Source organism: Caretta caretta, chromosome 1 (assembly GCF_965140235.1).
Source record: "Caretta caretta isolate rCarCar2 chromosome 1, rCarCar1.hap1, whole genome shotgun sequence".
Lineage (NCBI taxonomy): Eukaryota > Metazoa > Chordata > Testudines > Cheloniidae > Caretta > Caretta caretta.
The window spans coordinates 76,519,581-76,541,260 of NC_134206.1; the positions used below are offsets into that span (position 1 = coordinate 76,519,581).

Genomic DNA, 21,680 nt, shown 5'->3' on the forward strand with positions numbered 1-21,680 from the left:
GTCTGTTTTAGTTATATCCGAGGTGTCTTTCACCATGATTATCTCAAAACCAAAAGATGCAGTAGAAGAAGAAAAAATAGTTAATTGAGAATACAAGTAAACACAAGTAAACACAGATAAAATCCAATTACTTGAAAATCTAAACACATAAACCTCTTATTATTGGAGAATAAGACAAAGGAAAATTGATTCCTATAAAAACTCAGATTTAGGGAATAGAAACATAAGCTTAGAAATCTGAAATTTGGATAATCCAGTGTGATGGGGCAAGGCCAGATGGCTATAGAAAAGCAGTGGGAGATAGATATATTAGCTCCAGGCTAAACAAATCCCTGGTACCAGGATAAGTTAAATGGCAGCTGCTCCAGGTCAGTTAAGACACCTGGAGCCAATTAATAACTTTCCAGAAGGCAGGGAGATTGGTTGATTGGGACACCTGAAGCCAATCAGGGGCTGGCTGAAACTAGTTAAAAGCCTCCCAGCTAGTCAGGTGGGTGTGGATGTCAGGAGCTGTGGGAGGAAGTTGTGCCATTGGAGAGACTGTGCAGTACATACCATATCAGGCATAAGGAAGGAGACCCTGAAGTAAGGTAAAGTGGACCTTGAGGAAGTGGGGGCTGCTGTGGGGAAGTAGCACAGTGAATTGTATGTGTCATGTTTCTAAAAGGTCAGCTACTATAGCTGATACTATTAGGGTCCCTGGGCTGGAGCCCAGAGTAGAGGGTGGGCCTGTGTTCCCCCCTTTGCACCCCCTGATTAATCACTGAGACTGGGAGATAACAGAAACTGCAAGGGAAGATAGTTTCTCCTCACCTCCTTTGCTGGCTTATGAAAATGGCTCAGTAGACTGTGACCCTTTTCCCTAGAGAGAGAAGGGTTATGTGGAGGGTCACAGTGAGCCTCTGAGGCTAGTGGAATCTGTGAGGAAATGTGGGACCCATGGAGACAAAGACAGAGCTTTGTCACACCAGGTTTACCCTATATTTACTTGGTGTTTGCATATTACTGTTTGTGTGGATGGATTTTGTAGGCACCATTTAGGTACTTATTTCTAAATATCTGAACTAATGTAATTTTACTAAGCAGTTGTACTAAGTGTAAGTTTGGACCGGAGAGCATTAGAAGTGTTGTAACCCTGTACAATTCGTATATGGTGACAGAGAAGGTAACAAACTACTAAATCTTTGGAATTCATTTTATGTTTCCATCTATTGACAATGTCACTCAATGAATGAGAATTAGGAAAGGAAAACCTCACTACATACACTCATTACTAATGTATGTTTTATTTTTACATATAGCAAGCTCCTGGAGCTGTATCAAATCACTCCCTTTTGACCCACAAATATCCTGCTTGATATGTAAAAAACTTTTTTTTAAAGTTGAGTATTATATATGTTGTATATCATAGCCACTTTCCTCTTGTCTTCTTTATGCTCTCTCAAAGAGTAACAGAAACATATCAGTATATCAATGTTAAAAGCTAGTAATTTAGGGAGAACAGACTAATAAAATTGGTTAGAAACAATGGATCAAGTATGTAAAAAGAGCTCTGGGTAACAAAAGTATATTGATTTTTAATGGCTTCCATTAAAGAATAGCTCTGGGTAACAAAAGTATTTATGCAAGCAGGAACAGTAAGCTATTCTAAATTCTAAAATAGAAAAGCACTATACAAATGTTTAAACCCCAAATCTGACCTTCCTTTAAAAAAAAATGCTTTGACATTTTCTGATAAAAGGTGCTATATATACTAGTTATGGAAGTACATAATGTACTAAAGATTCCTAAACCAGGTGCTTATCCTGGTAAGTTTCCCTTAAGACAGTTTTCTTATTCATTTTTTTCCTCTATTCTCTGCTCTTCCTAATGCCATCATTTTACAGGAGGCATACAACCTTTTAAAAGACCTTATTCATTGGTGTACTGTCTTATCAAATATTCTAAAAATATGGAGATTTTAATTATTTTGTTTGAAATATACCACTACTTAGAATAATATGTTTTACATTTGAAAGTATAGTAAAACACCTGCAACAATAACATTATTAAATACTCAACTGAATTAATATTCTGGGAAGTGAAAATAGAGATGCATAAATGTAGACAAGCTCTCAGTCTCGTACATAGTGGGCTTTGTTCTATAACAGAGGTTCCCAAACTTTTGAATAGCATTGACAGAGGTCCTGAATCAGAAAAGAACTTAGGTAAATGCTTAAGACCATCCCTATTCTGGAGAGCACTTAAGTACATGTTTAAATTTTAAGCACCTGCTGAAATCTCATAAACTTCAATATGATTTAAGCACTTGCTTTCCTGAATCAGAGCCTCAGTTTGTATCTGAGAAATAATAAGTAAGTTTGAATATGGAAAATGGAAAGGGCAGAATGGAAGGTTGATGACAGGAGATCAAGGATATATTTAAGGCCAAGCTATTCAAGGGTTTCATAGTTAAAACATTTATGAATTCTAATGTTAGGGGAGGACATGCAGTGAGCAGTTTTGCTGTAAATTGTGAACATCCTTAAGTTTTCACTCTGGAAGGCCAACTAATAAAGAATTATAATAAGGAATGCTATTTTTAAATAGGAGCGTTTAAATAAGGAGAGAAAATCTGAAAGGAAAATAGGTCAAAAGGCAATTTGGAATAACAAGCACATGCTTTGATACCTGATGCTTCAGAATATCGGTAGTAACGTGCAGAAAAGTACATCTACCAACTTTCAAGAGTCATGGTTCCTCAGTTCAACCATTTTGGTACTATGATCATTATTTATATATTGCAATAGGTGAGCATGGTGCTTTACATGAAGACTATAAATGTTGTCGGATAACAGAGAAAGAGAAACTGGGGATAAATAAAGGTAATCTTGGTCATATGCCAAATAGAGCAGGGTTTTCCTTACAGTATATTATGTGTGGTGTACTCTTTCTAGTCAAAAATAACTCCCTTATTGTGGCTTTAACCAGCTCTCATGGATATCAGTTTAGTACTAAATACTCTCAGGTATTCATTATTTCCCTGATGTTCAGGACATTTTTCTTTGAGTTTCATCCTGCTACTCTTCAGTTCATCCTCTTGTACCTCCCTACACAATTCCCTTTCCTTCAGGGTATTTACATTCTTCTAATTATTATTATTATTTATTTGTATGGAAGTAGCACCTAGGAGCCCCAGTCACAGATGAGGACCCCAAAGTGCTAGCAGTTCCACAAATACTGAACACTAAGATGATTCACTGATTCCAAGGCCAGAAGGAGATCATTGTGATAATCTAATCCAACCTCCTGTAAAACACAGACCATAGAACTGCCCCAAAATAATTCTCAGAGGAAATCTTTTAGAAGAACATTAAATCTTGATTTAAATGATGTCAGTGATGGAGAATCCACCATGATCATTTGGTAATTTTCCCCCCAAAGGTTAATTACTCTCACGGTTAAAAATGTATGACTTATTTTTCATCTGAATTTGTCTAGCTTCAACATCCAGTCATTGGATTGTGTTATATTTTTCTCTGTTAGATTGAAAATGCCATTATTAAATATGTGTTTCCCAGGTAGATACTTAGACACTGTAATCAAGTCACCCTTTAACCTTCTCTTTGTTAAACTAAATAAATTGAGCTCTTTGAGTCAATCAGAATAAGGCACGTTTTCTAATCCTTTAATCATTGTTGTGGCTCTTCTCTGTACCCTCTCTAATTTATCAACATCCTTTTGAATCGTGGGCACCAGAACTGAACAGAGTATTCCAGCAATAGTCATACCAGTGCCAAACTCAGAGGTAAAATAACTCACAAATCCTACTCAAGATCCCCTTGTTTATGCATCCCAGGATTGCATTAGTTCTTTTGGCCACAGCATCACAGTGGGGGCTCAGGTTCAGCTGCATATCCGCGATGATCTCCATATGCTCAAATACTTCTAGACAGTTACACTAGCAATTTAATCAAGTAAAACATATTTAGTTCTTCAAGTAACTTTCCATACTGTAAGTCAATTCTGTTAGCCCTTTTGTATTAAATACAATAAAGGAATTAACAAGAGTGCATCTTATAAAGGATTCATTCAGTAGAAGCTATGTACCAAAGTATCCTTTGTATTTTTGCTAAGGATACCTAATATTAGGTACCAAAATCCAGGAGTGATCTGATTTTTGAAAGTGTAGAGTACTCTGAAGCTCTCATTGCTAAACTGGTGGCCCTGTTTAACCTGTCTAAAATACAAGAACAAGGGGACATTAAATTAATTGAAAGACAGCACATTTAAAACAGATCAGAGGAAATACTGTTTTAATTACACAGTACTGTATTCAGAACAGCTGGACTCAAAACCGAATTTGAAAATTATATAGAAACTGAGGGCCATCTATTATTACATTAGCTAGGGTATTACACGCACACACACCCCTACTATTTCAGGGTGTAAGTCAACTATAAATTGAAGAGGATTAAAAAGAGGTTTCCCTAATAGGCAAGTTATTCCAGAGTTATCCATTATGCGGAGTTTTGTAACTGTAAGAGATGGATGTTGGACTAGATGGATGTTGGTCTTATGCAGTAATGTGTTTTTTTTTTTATGTTACCGTAGGATTTGATTTTTATAAGTGCTGAACACCACCCACTCCAAATGAAGTGCATGGGTACTATTGGTGCTCATACTTCTGAAATAAAACCATGATGTAAATGAAAAGCAAATTTGGCCTTTAAAGGAATGAATGGTTCTTCTATTCGTTAACACTAAAGGAGATAATATATTTCTGTAGTATATCAAGTTAGGAGGTTACTGCTTTACAGATTCTGTGCATTTCATTTTGATAAAAATGATGTTGGAGCTTTAAAACCATATAAAACTTTCAGAATGACTCTGTCCTAGACTGTAAACTGCAGTAATTACTCACTAAGACAGCAGTTAAAAAGAAAAATGTCTGCTCTTGCTAAATGCTTTATTATCCAATCAGAACAACTAGACCAAACATTCCCCCCACCCCTTTTCACTTACCAGAAATGAACCACAACAAATTTAAATACCAGCCTATCAACTTTTTCCTCCGTATGAAATCTGAGATAGCTGTATTAGGTTACTTTATTTTTTAATGATTTGTTAAATTTTACTATAATTCATACCAATTTTTTTTCCATTTTAAAAATGATAGACACATCATAACAAATATATCTTGTGCTGGGTAATAGAAAAAAGCATATCACAACTGTATAGGAGTCCAATTTTCAAATCTGGTCACTTAACATAAGATATCAAATTTTACATTTTTGGTGCTAGGATCTGCACTACAAAAACCACCTGGGCACTTAAGTGCTGACTTGAGCATCCCAAATATGGAATTAGCTGTCTTAATATAGAAAAATCTTATTTAGAGGATTTGGTGTATCACTTCTTTCCCCACATGTCTGCCTTGTCTTTAGGTATGTTATGTAGATAAAATCCCAACCACAACACTTCCCAAAAATCTGTGAGTCAATCATCTACTTTCAGTATTTATCCTCATTGTCATGTTATTTGAGCATCTTAAAAGTTCATATCCGCAATAACTTTAAGAACTATTGGGGTTTGTCCTTTCCCTCTTTCCTCTTGGCTTGTAGTAAGAGGATCATCATCTTCTTTACCATCTATTTTTACTTTTTTTATTATTATTATTATTTATTATGTATTTATTTCCATGGGATGGACAGAGGAGATACTGCTTTCAAAAAATATATATAGTAAAGTGCTTTATCGATATAAAAGCAGACCAAAAGATATTAAAACAACAGAAAGCGAGTAGGTTTTCCAGCATTGCTAATCAGTTGAATGAGTTGGATGAGACAGAGGAGGAGAGAGACCTGGGTGTGTGAGCTGATCACAGGATGACTATGAGGCACCAATGTGATGTGGATATGAAAAAGGCAAATGGGATCCTAGTATGTATTAGACAACACATTTCCAATAGAGAAGTACTGATGCCCATTGTACAAGATATTGGTAAGATCTCATTTGAAATACTGTGTACAATTCTGGTCACCCATGTTCAAAAAACTGGAACAGGTGCAGACAAGAACTACTATGATGATTATGAGAGGGGACTGAAAGAGATCGGCTTGTTTAGTCTTGCAAAAGGAAGGCTGAGAGGAGATATGATTTTTCTCTATAAATACATTAGGAGGAATATACCAGGGAGGGTGAAGAACTATTTTAGCTAAAGGACAATTTTGGCACATGAAACAATAGATATAAACTGGTCATGAATAAATTCAGGTTGGAAATTAGAAGATTTCTAACCATCAGACGTGAGGTTCTGGAACAGCCTACCAATACCAGTTGTGGGGGCAAATGACTTAATTAGTTTTAAGAGAGAGATGGACAAATATATTAGGACAACTGTATGACAGGGTTGCATGTGATGGTGGGGGCAGGACTCACTAGCTCTGGGACTCACTTGTGGTTTATAAGTAAGCCCCTTCATTTTCAGTTTAAACCAATTTTTACCAAAAAAAATCCAGATTTTTACAAAGAATATTCATTTTTTCTGATCATCCTACTTTTGTATCATTCAAATATATAAAAATTTTATTAGGAAAATACAATACAATGTGTGACATTGCACTCCATATACTTTATGAAAATATGCTTGGAATATAAATATAATGTAATTGGAATATGCTTTATGCAAAAGTTCTCTTGCAAGGTATTACAAAGCTTATAAACTACTGAGTGTGTTCATCCTATTTGTATGTATCTAAAACTAGAAATATTAAGTTAACTCTGAGGTCCTATTGTAATTATGCAAAGTGTAGGCCATTAATGGTGCTTTAGAATCTTGATGGTACACACTGACTAGGACAATTAGCTGTAGATGGTTTATTTACCTGCAAACCTTCTTGTGGACATTGGGCCAGCCTGTGGGTAATGAAGAATGAGGTCTTACAGTGACATATGACCATGTCATCTGATACTGGAATCTATCTTAAACCTGGTGCTTTTCCATTTAGAGAGAAAGGTGGGAACCCAGAGAGACAAAGGATTCCTGCCTTGTGCCAAAGATATAAAAGGGGGTGGAACAGAACAAAGGGGGCTTTCAGTCATGAGAAATCTCCTAGTTGTCATCTGAGCTGGAACAAGGACTGTACCAGGGAAAAAGATTGGGCCCAGACTAGGAACGAGTCTAGTCTGTGAAAGAAGCTTATTGGGACATCTCTGAAGGTAAGATTTACCTGTATTCAGTTTCTTAAATGTATTAGACTTAGATTTGTGTGTTTTGTTTTATTTTGCTTGGTAACTTACTTTGTTCTGTCTGTTATTACTTGGAACCACTTAAATACTACTTTTTCTTCTTAATAAAATCACTCTTGTTTATTATTGAACCCAGAGTGAGTGATTAATACCTGGGGGAGCAAACAGTTGTGCATATCTCTCTATCAGTGTTATAGAGGGCGGAAGATTTATGAGTTTACCCTGTATAAGCTTTATACAGAGTAAAACAGATTTATTTGGGTTTGGATCCCATTGGGAGCTGGGTGTCTGGGTGCTGGAGACAGGATATCTGCTGAGTAGTTTTCAGTTAAAGCCTGCAGCTATGGGGATGTGGTTCAGACCCTGCATCTGTGTTGCAGCAGGCTTGCATGTCTGGCTCAACAAGACAGAGTTTTGGAGTCCCAAGCTGACAGGAAAAACTGCCTCAAAGGTAGTTTCAACACATCAGTCCCGGGGGGGTGGGGGGTGGGTGGGCGGGTGTGTGTGTCTCTCTGACCGAAGCCGTCACACTAAGTATGAGATATATGTATTATGATAATACATTAGTCTGTGTGTATATGCAAAGCTGCCTGTTGAAGTAAGGCTATGTATTAGCCTAGAAGACTCACACAATAAATAAACAGGCATGCACGGAAGCTCTGAAGTCCATGCACATCTGAATGTACTGATGAATCTCACACCCACTAAGTATATATTTCAAGCTGTTAGCAGATTACGGTTTAAAGATCTGACACACTAAAATGGGAAGAAAATGAAAATTTGTGTCCGAATATGTTTCAGAACAAAAGGAAGTATTCAAAAATTTAAAAAAAGAAACAAAAATGGGAGAAAAGCATGACACTGAGTGTATGCACTGTAAATGGTGTGGCCCAATTATTAAATGTAAATCTTTGTAGGCTAATAGTTCTAAGTGTATAAGAGTAAAATGTTTATTCAAATGAAAAGTTTTATTTGGGGATTACAGACATATTGTTTACAAATATTGTGTTTTGAGTTCTGTTTTAGTTCCGCAGCAAACCACACTGAATTCCATTCACCAGTGCATTAATCTATTGAATACCTTTCCCCCCCCCGTCCTTCTTTCCATCAAAATAAACCCCGATATTTAGCCAGAAAAATATTATTGTTTTTTTTTACAGACAAATTCCCAGGAACAATTAAATAAAACAAAAACAGAAAATTTATAACTTATGTTCTTTATTCTTGAAGTTTATAACATAATTTCAGGGTTTCAGCCAGCCACCTGCAGGGATCAGGAAGGGATCCCACCACCCCCAGGGTATTCTGAGACATTTTTCTTATTTCCTTTTTCTGAAGCATCAGGTATAGCCAGGGCACTGAGATGGCACTGAGCGTTATCTCTCTCAGGTGCTTGGCTGGCTGGTTCTTGCTCACACACTCAGGGTATAACTGATCACAATATATGGGCTGGGAAGGAATTACCCCCATGTCAGATTAAGAACATAAGAATGGCCATACTGGGTCAGACCAAATGTCTAGCCCAGTATCCTATCTTCCAACAGTGGCTAATGCCAGGTGCCCCAGAGGGAATGGAGAGAACAATTAATCACCAGGTGATCCATCCCCTGTTGTCCATTCCCAGCTTCTGGCAAACAGAGGCTAGGAACACCATCCATGCCCATTCTGGCTAATAGCCATTGATGGACCTATCCTCCATGAATTTATCTAGTTCTTTTTTTGAACCTTGTTATATTCTTGGCCTTCACAGCATACTCTGGCAAGGAGTTCCACAGGTTAACTGTGCATTGTGTGAAGAAATACTTCCTTTTGTTTGTTTTTAAACTTGCTGCCTATTAATTTCATTTGGTGGCCCCAGTTATTTTGTTATGAGAAGGAGTAAATAACACTTCCTTATTTACTTTCTCCACAATGGTCATGATTTTATAGACCTCTATCATATCCCCCCTTAGTCATCTCTTTTTCAACCTGAAAAGTCCCAGTCTTATTAATCTCTCCTCATAGGGAATCTGTTCCATATCCCTAATAATTTGTGTTGCCCTTTTCTGAATCTTTTCCAATTCCAGTATAGATTGGCAGTGACCTGGGGGAAGGGTTCATTTCCCCCATCAGCATGTGGGTGCACATCACTGGCCAGGATTATCTGAATATATATCACTTTATTTTCCCAGCCATTGCAGGAGTCTCGAGTACTGGTGGACCATGGTTTCTCCTATTCTTTGCCTGTGGCAGATAATAGTCCAATCTCCTCTGGTTCTCATATACTTTGGTCTCATTTCCTTTATGGGGTTAGTGTGTGGCTGGTGGGTGGTGTTGTGGGCTTGTGATATAAAAAGATCACAGTAGATCATCTAGTGGTCCCTTCTGGCCTTAAACTTTATGTCTCTCTATATAAAAAAATAGCTCATTCTACAATAATTTATCACATTACCAAAGTGGTCTATAACTCAACATTCCCTGGGATCTAGAGGTATTCAAGGAAATTTCTTCAAATTAATTGTGCCTGAGACATATTTATGGTCCAGAGCAGAAAGTTCCTTATAGATCAAAAGCAAAATTGTAAAAAAATATAGTACTGGTTTTATGGTAAATTAACTGAAATCCAACCAACAAAGTATTATATTGAGGGCAAAGAAACAGATGGGAAAGTAACCCTGTGTGTCCCAATGGTGCATAGCTTTGAAAAACTGAGAGCCACTAAATCATTAGATTAGATCTTTGTGGTCCCTTCTAACATATCATTCTGTGATGAAATAGAGTAACAGAGATCCACAAAATAATCATTCTGACTCACTGACATTGTGTTGTGACAGCTGTCTCTTTAAGATGTTGAGTTACTGCGTTTTAACATCATGACATGCTGATATACCACAATATTAAGTCAGGATTTTGTGTTGTGATTAGTCTACAGCTTTCTGTCTCCTGTGTACTATCTCCCCTTTGTTATCTGTTTCTCTCTTCCCCCACAACTGATTGCTTTGAGAGAATTTTCTCTTCTCTTCTCTTTGCTTCCAGAACTCCCTTCCTGGCCACTTTTAGGAATGGAAGGTGATCCTGGTTGCTCAGCACTTCTCAAACCATCTATCATGAGACCAGGTAGCATGAGAGGAGATCTCATAAAACTCATATGATCTGCTCATTTAACCACAGGAAGACTGGCAGTCAGAAGATTTGGGTTTGGTTCTGGATTTGACACTGACTCCCAGTATGACCTTGAGTGAGTGACAAACTCTTCATGAGAAAGTTCTTGTTTGCCATTTTTTGGCTTCTGTATTTCCTCATGTCAGTCGAGAGATAAATGCATCTCTCCCGCATTATCAATGAATATTATGAATGAAACTGTGATCACCAAGTTGGCAGTATATTCCTGAGAGAAGGTAATATGGCTTTTCTATTTTTGCATTTAAAAATCTTTGTCTGTCTCTGATTCTATGGATTTCATTTATTTTTCCTTCCTGATTTAGAGCTTGATCCTGTCTTCTGTAAGTCAGATGTGCATACGTAAGTGTGAGTAGTTCATGCAGAAATGCCTTTCTGTGAATCTGAAGAAGGAATCAACTTGTATGTCTACACTACAAATAGCTGCACTGCTGACACTGTACCACACTAGCACATGTAGTGTAGACACTCCCCCACTGATGGAAGGGGTTTTTCCATCAATGTAATTAATCCACCTCTCTGGGACGGTAGCTGGGCCAATGGAATAATTCTTCTATTGACCTATCTGCATCCATACTGGGGTCAATCTAGTTTTCAAGTATAGAGCAGGCCTAAATTATAAGGCAAAGCCAAAGTAAAAGTTGCAACAATTCATTGGAATCAATCCTAATTCTAGAGCAGTTACTCAAGCACTCCAGCAGGAGTATTGGCATCACCTGGGAGTTAGAGCACACAAGATAAATGTAATGTTCTACCTTCAAAGTGTGAGAAAAACAGATGGAAAATACTGGATTGATGAAGGAGCACATAGCTACATAGGAGGAAATAATAAACCCTATGAACTACATTAACTCATTTATCATGCCATGGTATTTTACTAGTATTTATTTTTATGCTGTTCCTATACTGTAAGAACTCAAAGAATAATGGTGCAACAAAGGAATGGACACAAATATCACCTTTTTTGTTATCTGACCAAACTTTGTAGCAAAATATTTGCAAATGGCAGAAGCATAGAACACATTTTAATAAATTCTTAATGTAAAATGTGTAAAGTACATATATAGTTTAGATGCAATGTATTTTAAAGAACAAAACTGAGTATTTTTTTCAACTTTACTTTGATAGTTTGCTTGTTTAAAGAACCTAACACTGTTATGGATCATTCTTTATTAGGCCATCTTTTTTTAAAAAAAACATTTATTTTAGGTTTATTGTTATTGGTTTTCTCCTAATTGTAATATTCATCTTCTTGTAAAATCCAGTAAATATTTTCTGAGTCAATGTCCTGGCTCTGGCAGTGGTATCTGAAAGGGGAAGAGTAGGTCATAAAAACTACAAAGATGAGCATGCAACGTCCCTTTAGGGCTACACAAATAGCCATTTACTATGTATTAAGCCCAGAGTGACAAGTTGGTTGCTGTTTTTCCCCCTTGCTCCCTGGGAGGATGAATGCTTTTCCTGACATAGCTCACCCTCCTCTGAGCCAGTTCAGCTGTGCTGGCCACTGCACTGAGAGATGGGAAGTGGAGTAAATACTTTACCCAATCTCTATCCCTGACTGCACACTTCCCGTGCACCACTGCAAGTGAAAAAGTTGCAAGTGTTCCCTTTTCCGCCACCCCACTCCTTTCTGCGAGTGCATAGACTGGTTTCTGACTGAGCCCAACATATCCTGATTCTACTAGGTGAAATCTCTTAAATACAATACTATTAATCACATTACTTAGGAAATGATAAAAAGTACAGTTGAGAAAACAAAATGCATATCAGGCCAATTAGGAATTTATGTTCTCCAAGTTCCAGTATTCTTCCCCTTCCTGTACCTACTTACCTCTCCTCTATGACAACAAGATAGACAGTACACTTCAACCGAATCAGGATGTACTTGATCAGGTAATCCAGTTAATCAGGATGTTTCCTCCGGAAGGAAATTAAGCTCAGTGATACTTAATGGTTAGGGCTTCTGCTTAATTAGGATTCTAATTTATTCACACTGAAATAAGGATTTATGACCTTTGCCACACTCAGAAGCTCATGGTGCTTTGTCTCCTCTCAAAGGACCACTGCCAGTACTGCTTAGTAAAGCAAAACTGTTTATTGCTTTCCAGACATTGCTTACACTTCTCAGATTGGCAGTGTTATGAGATTTCTCAGCTACTTTGTGGCACTGTATTTCTCTATTTCAATTCCTTTCAGATTCAATTTGAGCCAAACCACCAAGCCCTTTCTCAGTTACCGTTCTCAGTTCCCTTTACTGCAACTCTGTAGTGAGTCAGTAGGTTTAATGTGAGTGAGAGAAAGCAATCTGAAAACTTCACTGAAAGTCACTCCAATACTTCTGAAAGTCAAGTCTAGTGGAAGACTAGAAGGTAAGAACTCTACTGTTCCTACTGTGTGGTTTTAGAAAATCATTTTATATCCTAGATGCCTGAAGTTAGCCTGTTAAAGATGTGGCCTGAAATTCATGCCATCGCCTTAGACACCTAAATAGATATTTCGTAGCCTACCTTTAGGAACCTAAGGTTTACATTTTTGGCCTTACTCTCTTTACGGGGCAATCTTACTTCCAAAAAAGTCAGATGTTGTTTTGTCATTGACTTTAATGAGAGCAGGTTTGAGCCCATTATCTTCATTTTTCTTACTCTCAAAATGGGATTATTACTACTTTTCTACTTCCCATGGATATTCTGAGGAATAATTAATGTTTGTTCAGCTCTTTAATTATTACAAGAGATAAATATTACTATTTCAAAAGGGTACCTTCCCAGACCTCATTTTCTCCATACGTTAAAGAGTGATAATGGGATGTAGCTTGCCTTTTAGGTAAATTGAGTTTTCCAAAACAATTTTTTATCTATGAATTTTCACACCTATAACCTCAAAATGTATGTTTAATGACAAATTTAATTTTATTGTGAAATCTTTGAGAAGCGGAATACTGCCTTTTTATATGCTTACAAATATTATCTGCCCTTATGAAAATATTGAAACAAATTATTCAAATGGAAGTTACTATATGCAGTATGTGCATAGATGAGATTATTTTAAATGCACAGGAAATTAGCACTGTAGTATCAGTTGTATATTTGTAAAGTTGTTAAACTTTTAAAGTCTTCTAACTACTCACAAATCTAGTAAACCCTCATGGGAAAATCAAAGGCAGATATGAATTACAGCAGTACAAAACCCAGTTCTGGTTAGTGACAACTGTAGTATCAGGTGGGTTTATTTTCTGTGCTCCAGCTACTTTGATTGTGCTGCTGTTCAGCTCTGCTTGTCCTGTCAGATAAGTCAATTATTTTTCATCTTAAAACCATCAGTGTTTTATTTATTTAGAAGAAGAGGAATAAACCTATGCCATCTTTCATAGATTTTCTTTCCATCTTCAACTTCTCTGAGCTCCTTAATGAAAATCTTTTCTTTACCTTTGAAGTATTTAACTATGGAAAGAATACTTACTTTTCTGTCAATATTTATTTTAACATTGTTGGCACTTAACACCAGGTGTAATATTAAAATATACTGACAATTGCAGCTGGGCAACCTATTCATAGCAAATGTTTTATTTGATGTATTTCTCTCACATTTCTGTTCCTGAGTTGTTCGGGAACAGTCTTATGTGTAGTAATTTGTTGTTAACATTATTTGACAAATGTTTCAAGTGAACAAATTTCAACCAATGGATTTCTCACACACTGTGTTCACCATGTGCATTTACTATTTGTTATTCATTACCATCACTCTTGTCACTATAGTCAGCTGGTCTTAAACATTGCATAAGTGTAATTGCAGTGACATTGGGGAAGGCATGACAAATTAGTGGGACTTTGATTCTCTCACACAGAGGGTCTGAGATGTTTTTGGAGATAGGAAGTGATAGGCCTAAAGGATAAGGGAATTCTAAGACATTTGAGATCATTTTCATTTCTGGACCCCTTCAGTCAAGTCTTTGCTGAGACACTAATTACAAGAAAAAAAAAAGATGCTATTGTAATATTATGTGTATTTTTGACTCTTTCAGCATGCACATCACAATTATGCATTGTTTGTGATGTGTGCAAATTGAATCTGTACATCAATTTTGTTATGAACCCTAAGGGTAATGAAATATGTGTGAATCAGCTTAATTCATCTCTCTCACACTTTTAAATTACAATGATATTTTATGTAATTTTCATTAATGTAATATTAATCAACCTTAAATACATGTTAACCAATGTTGTTATATGGGGATTTCATAGGTTTCTCTTTTTCCTTCAGAAAATTTAAAAAGCCCTGAATGCTAAAATCTGGCTGTTATCAAAAATGTTATGTGGTGAAGCCATAAAATCCAATACGGTGCTAAGCACATTGCAGCTTGCAGGTGCAATTTGTGCTCGAAGGAAATAGAGTAGACTATGGTTTTGCTTGTTAGTTCACTCTTAGACTTAGAATGATCAAGGGGAGCGTAGAGCATTCCACTCCACTGGAAGGAAGAACTCAGAGGACATAAAGCGTGAGAGAAGACCATCTTTGCCCCTCTCTCATCTGATGAAAAAAGGCTGCACATCATCTCCCCTCCTATAAATATCTTCCCCATACATACCCCCTTCCCCCAACTCACTGCTTTGTAACCAGTCTCTGAGCAGGTGCTCCCAATTTTGCAGAAACAGAATCCAGCAGGTGAGGCCCCACCAAATGCTCTCTCCAGAACAGATACTGGTCCTTCAGAGGTAAACTGCATGCCTGCTAATGGCAAGAAGCAGCAGCAGCTTACCTTAATACAAGGTTACCCCTGTGGTGAGCTCAGCCTGGTCAAGGTGCCAAAATGCTTGTCAAAAATCTTATCCCCTGCACCGTAGCCGGCCGCGGCCCCATCCATGGCTTGGCCTCTGCCAGGCAGGAGCAGATTCTGCTCCACGGGGAGGAGGGGTAGCCCATTGCTTCCCCCGCCCCCAATCTGCCTATCAAGCAGTCTGTGCCTGTGTCTGTCGACTTCCTGTCATGTTGTTTTCTATAGTTTGCACAGTTTTCTCTCTGAACCACAGTAACAGTGGAAACCCTGCTGATGTCACATGCTTGCTGAAAGTTATATTACCAATTTTATTCATGCTTATGAATATGTAATCAATATGTAAGGAGAGAGTGAGATAGTGTGAGTATAAGAAACCAATCACAAGGCTTGAACTGAAATATTACCATATAAGGATAATCAAGTTGTATATGGGACTGTATATAAACATACGGCAGTAGTGGCCACAGAGAGATGTAACCCACAACAGCATAAACCTCAGGACTGGACCAGAAGCAGTAGAGCCCTCCCGTAGATCTGAAGGGACATCAGGACTCTCGTCGCCTAGTGGTTCGATCTCTGGGAAGCTGGAACCTGGCCAGTCTCAGTCACTTAAGATCGAAAGCAACACCTGCATCTACAGCCTGCCAGGATGCACAGAATGTGTTTAAGTATAATTGCACAATAAGGGAAGCAAGTGATAAATCAGCCCTCAGTACTGTTTCAGTTCGACCTTTGTTTGTGGTTATTTCTTGGCTGGTTCCAGGGAACGGGCAACATGCACCATTTAGGGAATTGGCCGACACAAGCCTTTCTTCCTTGACAAACCCTTCCATCTCTGTCCTTTCTTGATCTAGTCTCCCTCTCTCTCTCTCTGCACTGCCTTCTACCCATTTCCCCTCACTAATTCAACAAACAAAATAATCACTTTAGTATTTCTCTCCAAAACTAATTAAACTGAATTTCAAGGATAAGCTCAAACATAATTTTCCATAAACATTTATTAGAATAAATTTGCCTGAAACAAAGTTCACAGAAATAATAGGGAAAATATGGTAAAGCAAATTGCAGTTCATTTAATCAAAACATTCATCAGTTTTCCTACTATCTGCCCAGTTTTACTGCTAATGCTCTTGTGAATTAAAATATACACTTTGGAAGACAGAAAGCAGAAAAACCTGCAAATGAGATTAAACAATGGAACTCTCATTTTGACAGCCATGGCCTCAACTTTTCAAACAGTCATCTTTTGCAGGTCATCAGATAACTGACTATAACTTAAAAGGTGGAAACGTTCAAATCAGTGTAATTCTCTGGCCTCTTATTTTATTGGTGGTAATGTAATCCTGATGGTCACCTCTTACTTTAGCAAAACTCATACAATCATACAACCACAGGATCAAAGGTTCATAAAGACAGCAAAAAGTTTAATATTTAAATTAGATATTTAAACAACTGTAGAGATACCACCTAATAAAATTCTGCTTATGTTACATAGTGAGGCTTGAGACTGAAGGTAAATGACTTTAACCACTTTAGAAATGATATCTCTCGGCCCGCGCCGCTTCCCGCAGCCCCCATTGGCCTGGAACAGCGAACCACAGCCAGTGGGAGCTGCAATCGGCCAAACCTGCAGACGTTGCAGGTAAACAAACCATCCCACCAGCAGATTTCCCTGACGGGCCACGTGCCAAAGGTTGCCAATCCCTGATGTACTGTATCCAGATGCATTCTTGTTTTTGTAAATTGCTTTTTATAATAGAATTTTTCATTTAGACTACCTGTGCAATTGACTGTTAATAGGATACTCTAAGAAAACATTTATGAATAAGACAGAGTGAAAAGGACAGCATGAAACTATCCATACCATTAGGATCAAGAAGTTAAAGACTCTAATGTGTGCAGTAAGAAGCACATTCACTCTTAATAAAATATGTAAAGAGTTCAGGTGTTTTCAGTAAATTTCCCTTCTATTCAAAGATTCCAGACATATTAAAAAGCAAATAACTGTTTTTAATAATAATCTTTTATCTCCAAAGTATTCCAATATATTTTACAGATTGAATATCACTACTCCCACCACTGGAATTCAACTACTTCTGGGGTGAAATATGGCAGCAATTCTGTGCCAGTAACACTACACAACGGTTTCTTGGGAAATGAAATGAAGAATACATTTTTCATTTGAAACTACAAGGGGTATTTCAGGTAGGCACAACTGGATTATTCAGAATGGAATGTATCTAGAAAACCAGGTAAACATTGTGAAAAATACTATTTAAGCCTTAGTGACCATGAAAACGGTGAGTCACAATTTAATGGCTCATCTGAAAGATGGCGTCTCCAGCAGCAGAATCACACAGGGACATTGGTTCAATAGTAATTCAGAGGAAAGGCTACCACCTACTGAAGCAACATCACTTTCTGCAGAACCTATGTTTTCCATTGAAATCTCCCAGACAAGGTCTCAGCTTTGACCTTGCTTATTTAGCTCATGAGATCTGATAAAGGTAGAGGTGGTTGAAAAATGAAATTCTATATTCTCTCTCTCTCACACACACACACACTGAAACCATTTTAATTTTGAAGTGTTCAAAACTAAATATTGTTAAATTGTTTTAATGTACTGTGATTTCCCTCCCCCACACACAAATTGTACTGAAAGAATTCTCAGAATTGTTAGATTAATCACATTAGTTAAGAGTTTTATTTGTTGTAGCCACCTATTGTCATACTACAGGAGCTAAAAATCCAGGAAGAGGGCAAAGAGGGGAAAGTATGTTATTGTGTAGTTCATACAAACGGAAATTAAGAGTCAAAAATGCATTGGTCCATATTCTTATCAAGAAAATATGATAGTGGAATGAGATACATCATAAGAGATGATGTTTAAAGAAGAGCAGGATACTTGTATTATTCAAGCCTATGAGAACTACTGTCTACATCTATGGACAAGGCCGCTATTAGAAAACATCCTTTTTAGAGCTGATAAAGAAAGGCAAAAGATAATGTTTTGAATCATTCCCATCTCATTTTGTTGACCATTTAAATAAAAGCATTTTGATTTGTCTAATGTACTAGAAGGATCAGTTAACAAACATTTTATATTATTTTAATAGCAAGAAATTGCAATGACTATATAATTAAAGATTAAACTTTCTTCAGATTTACCCTGATCAAAGCCTGACACATTTTTTGTGAGAACTGTCAGTTAAATAGACTCCACTGCAAACATGAAGAAGAATAGGATTTTGCATATTAATAAAGATTTTAAAAAAATCTTTGGGGCAAATCTCTCCCTGTTGTGTAGAAACCAACCAGCTATAAAGTCTAGATCCTTAATAATCTCTTGAAGTGTACCATCTTTACCTAATCTCTTCTGAAGTTGTTTAGATAAACAAGGTAGACAGACTATAAAACAGTGAGTTTAGTTACTCCTGTTCCGTATGTGCATCAGCTCAAGTGCTGGATAAAATGTGCCCTTTTAGCCAATACTTCCCCTGTTCTTCCCTCTAAAACAGTTTACTTTCTCAGCAAAAATTCAGTCTGAGCAGCTAGTTGCCAGTTATATTTTTCATAGGTTAATTGAGTAGATATCTTATTATCTGGGGGACAACCTACGTATTTGATCCAACTCTGCAATGCATGTTAAACAGTTATTTGTTATTCCTTTTCCCTCCAACTGCCTGATGCAAAAGCTTAAGTTATGTTCACCTAAGTCAGACCTTACAGATATAGCACACAATGCTAAGAGTATACTGAATGGTTATCACTATGCAGGAATACAGTTTTTGTCTGTATTCACATTGATTTCAGTATTTGAATCTCTGCCAAAAATTTACATTTTCTGTGGAAAATTTAGATTTTTATTTTTATTTTTTGAGTCAAAGTTTTTTCTGGGGAAACCACCCTTCTCCCCCTTTTATGTCCAGCTCTAATATCACCCTCAGGCCTGCAGATCCTCCCTGTACAGTGTTTGTATGCAGGAGCCTCTGAGCTTGAAAGAATGAATGGAAGCATGACACAGAGCCAACACATCACCTCTTTCTGTAAGTTACAGGACTTCTTTTTTTCTTGGCTTATGATAAGAGATAACTGTGAAGTTAGTAATAGAAAAGCACTTGGATTTTGGAGCTAAAATATGGCTTGTCTTTTTCAATCTCCTTTTAACTTTGCCTCTTTTATATAATTAAGAAGTGATCCCCCGCCCCACAACTTTTAGATCAGAAAAGAACATATTTTAATAGAATTATGGCTCTCTTGACAACATGATTTATTCATTTAACATTCTGTATTATAACCTTACATGGTTTCCCCTAATCACATAGATATTTTATATTCACAGGAAAAATGAGCAAGACATTTCCGTTATCAAGTTTGTCATGTATGTCATTATGTTTTGATTCTATGCCATTATGTCATTATGTATTGATTCTAAACAAAATAGGCACCTCCTTAGGTTTAAACAGATTATGTTATGATTAAATTTTCTTGTACTTTTTGCTTAGCTAAGGAAAACGCATTATATAATTTGGTTTTCAAATACATCAAAGTAATGATCACTGTAAAAGAATAGGAAAGACAGTGGAAGCATTCACATCAACAACTGTAAGTTTGCAGTATTTACATGCAAAATGGACAGCAAATTATACTATTGGCTAAGTATGTGCTTTTGACCAGAAATAATACAAATATTTTATGTTTATTTAGCTGTTATCCCAAAGGCCATCAAAACTCTTCAGAAATTCAAACTTCTATTTAAACCATACATAGGGATCACTTTACCTAGTACTAAACTGTACCCAGCTCTGGGATGAAATGTGGCAACTGTTTTTAGCTCTATTTTATTGCGTAAGCAAGAGCATCAAGAATGCTGTATGATGGGAAAACAGCAGAGATGATAGTTAGATAGGCCTCATAGACCTTAGCAACACACCCAATGGGATACTGTCTTGGGCATGTATAGCACATTCAACATCAGAGCCTCTGCCCTGTAAGAATATGTTTAAAAATTACAAAAGCCAATTTGAAATATTCAGACTTGTCTATTTTTAAAATGTCAACAACAACAAATGTATCACCATTTCAGAAACACATTATTTACCTCAAATTCTTGATCTGAGAAGACATATCACTGGATTTTTACTGTTGGCATTCCTTACACATAGCCTATGGTGTAAAAGCCTCCAAGATTTTATCTGAAGTTATCAAAACCCTAAAGCACTCTCTTGCTCTTTGTTTTTGGTTTTTCTCCTGAATTGCCATGTCTTTTTGAGCCCATCCTTGAATTTAGAGATCTCACAATACATAATTACTCACAAACTGATTATGTATACAGCTGAGGTGCAAATTCCATTCCAAAATCCACTTTATTCAACACCAACCTTACACATAAAGGCCTCTTAGTTTTGCAAGCAAACCAATATATAGGGCCAAATACAATCTAATCATCTCCAATCTCCATCTTAATCTATCATAAAGAGAAGCTGCACATGCTTAAATTGAATTTTAATAGAAATTTAAAGATTTAAAGTTTAAATCTAGTTTATCTTGTTATGCTTGGATTTTTTAATGTAATTTTCATATTGGTCTCAATTAAAAGTGAAGCTGTAGAAAATATTAGTGATGAATCATTTGACTAATTTAGAATTTTTTTTCAGCTAGCGGAATGTCCATAAAGTGATTGTGATTCTTTCTTTCTTATTCACATTTTATCAAGCAACTCAGCTAACCTCTTTTAGCATAGGGATTTCTTCCAAGCATTTTGCTCCACCACTGAAAGTATTCAATATATGGAATTAAATATTTTGGTTGCTGGTGACTTAAATCACATGATATTGTTTCTAATCTTTGACTGGATGACTAGCTCATCAGATAGAATAACATCAATAAATCTCTTTAGACCTTGATATTCTCAGGGAGAGGATGGGAGCACTTTCAGGGAAAGGAAGCAAGAGACAACCAGATTTAGGGAATTTTAGGAAATTTAAAACATTTGCCTTTAAGGGGCAATAGAGGTGTCATATGAGGGTTATCATTTCTACAAAAATTAGGTTGCCGTAAGATTTATTATCTGTGTGTAACAAGCAACCTACATGCCCTTAAAGAGAGATTGTCCAGGCTCTTTTATTACTATTTTTTATGAAAGCATTCAATGCTGTGGAACTATTTGACTACACACACCTGGAATATCCTGTCCTGTGCAAAAGACTGTTGTCACACTCTCATGAATTTGCGCTGTACGTGATACTATGTGGCGAAGACAGCAGTCAGATCTCAGTAATGATCAAGTATCTGGACAGAAATTTTGGAAACAAATTGGTTCTTCTATTGTGATTAGCCAGTCCCATACAAAATATACCTACCACACTCTTGCATCTACCCATCTATTATTTTCTATAAACATAGTCATTGACAGAGAAAGAAAATGCCTCTAACTGTATGTCAGGGTTAGATTTCACTAACATATCCTTTATTCCAGGACTCTTGAAAAAAGTTTTGTGAACAAGACTGGAAT

General features: G+C 36.8%; 1 protein-coding gene across 1 annotated transcript in view; it reads right to left on the minus strand.

The window, feature by feature from the left end:
* KLHL1 (kelch like family member 1) overlaps positions 1-21,680 on the minus strand; it is a 452,588-nt gene that overhangs the window by 146,099 nt on the left and 284,809 nt on the right. The gene's annotated exons all lie outside the window — the stretch shown is intronic.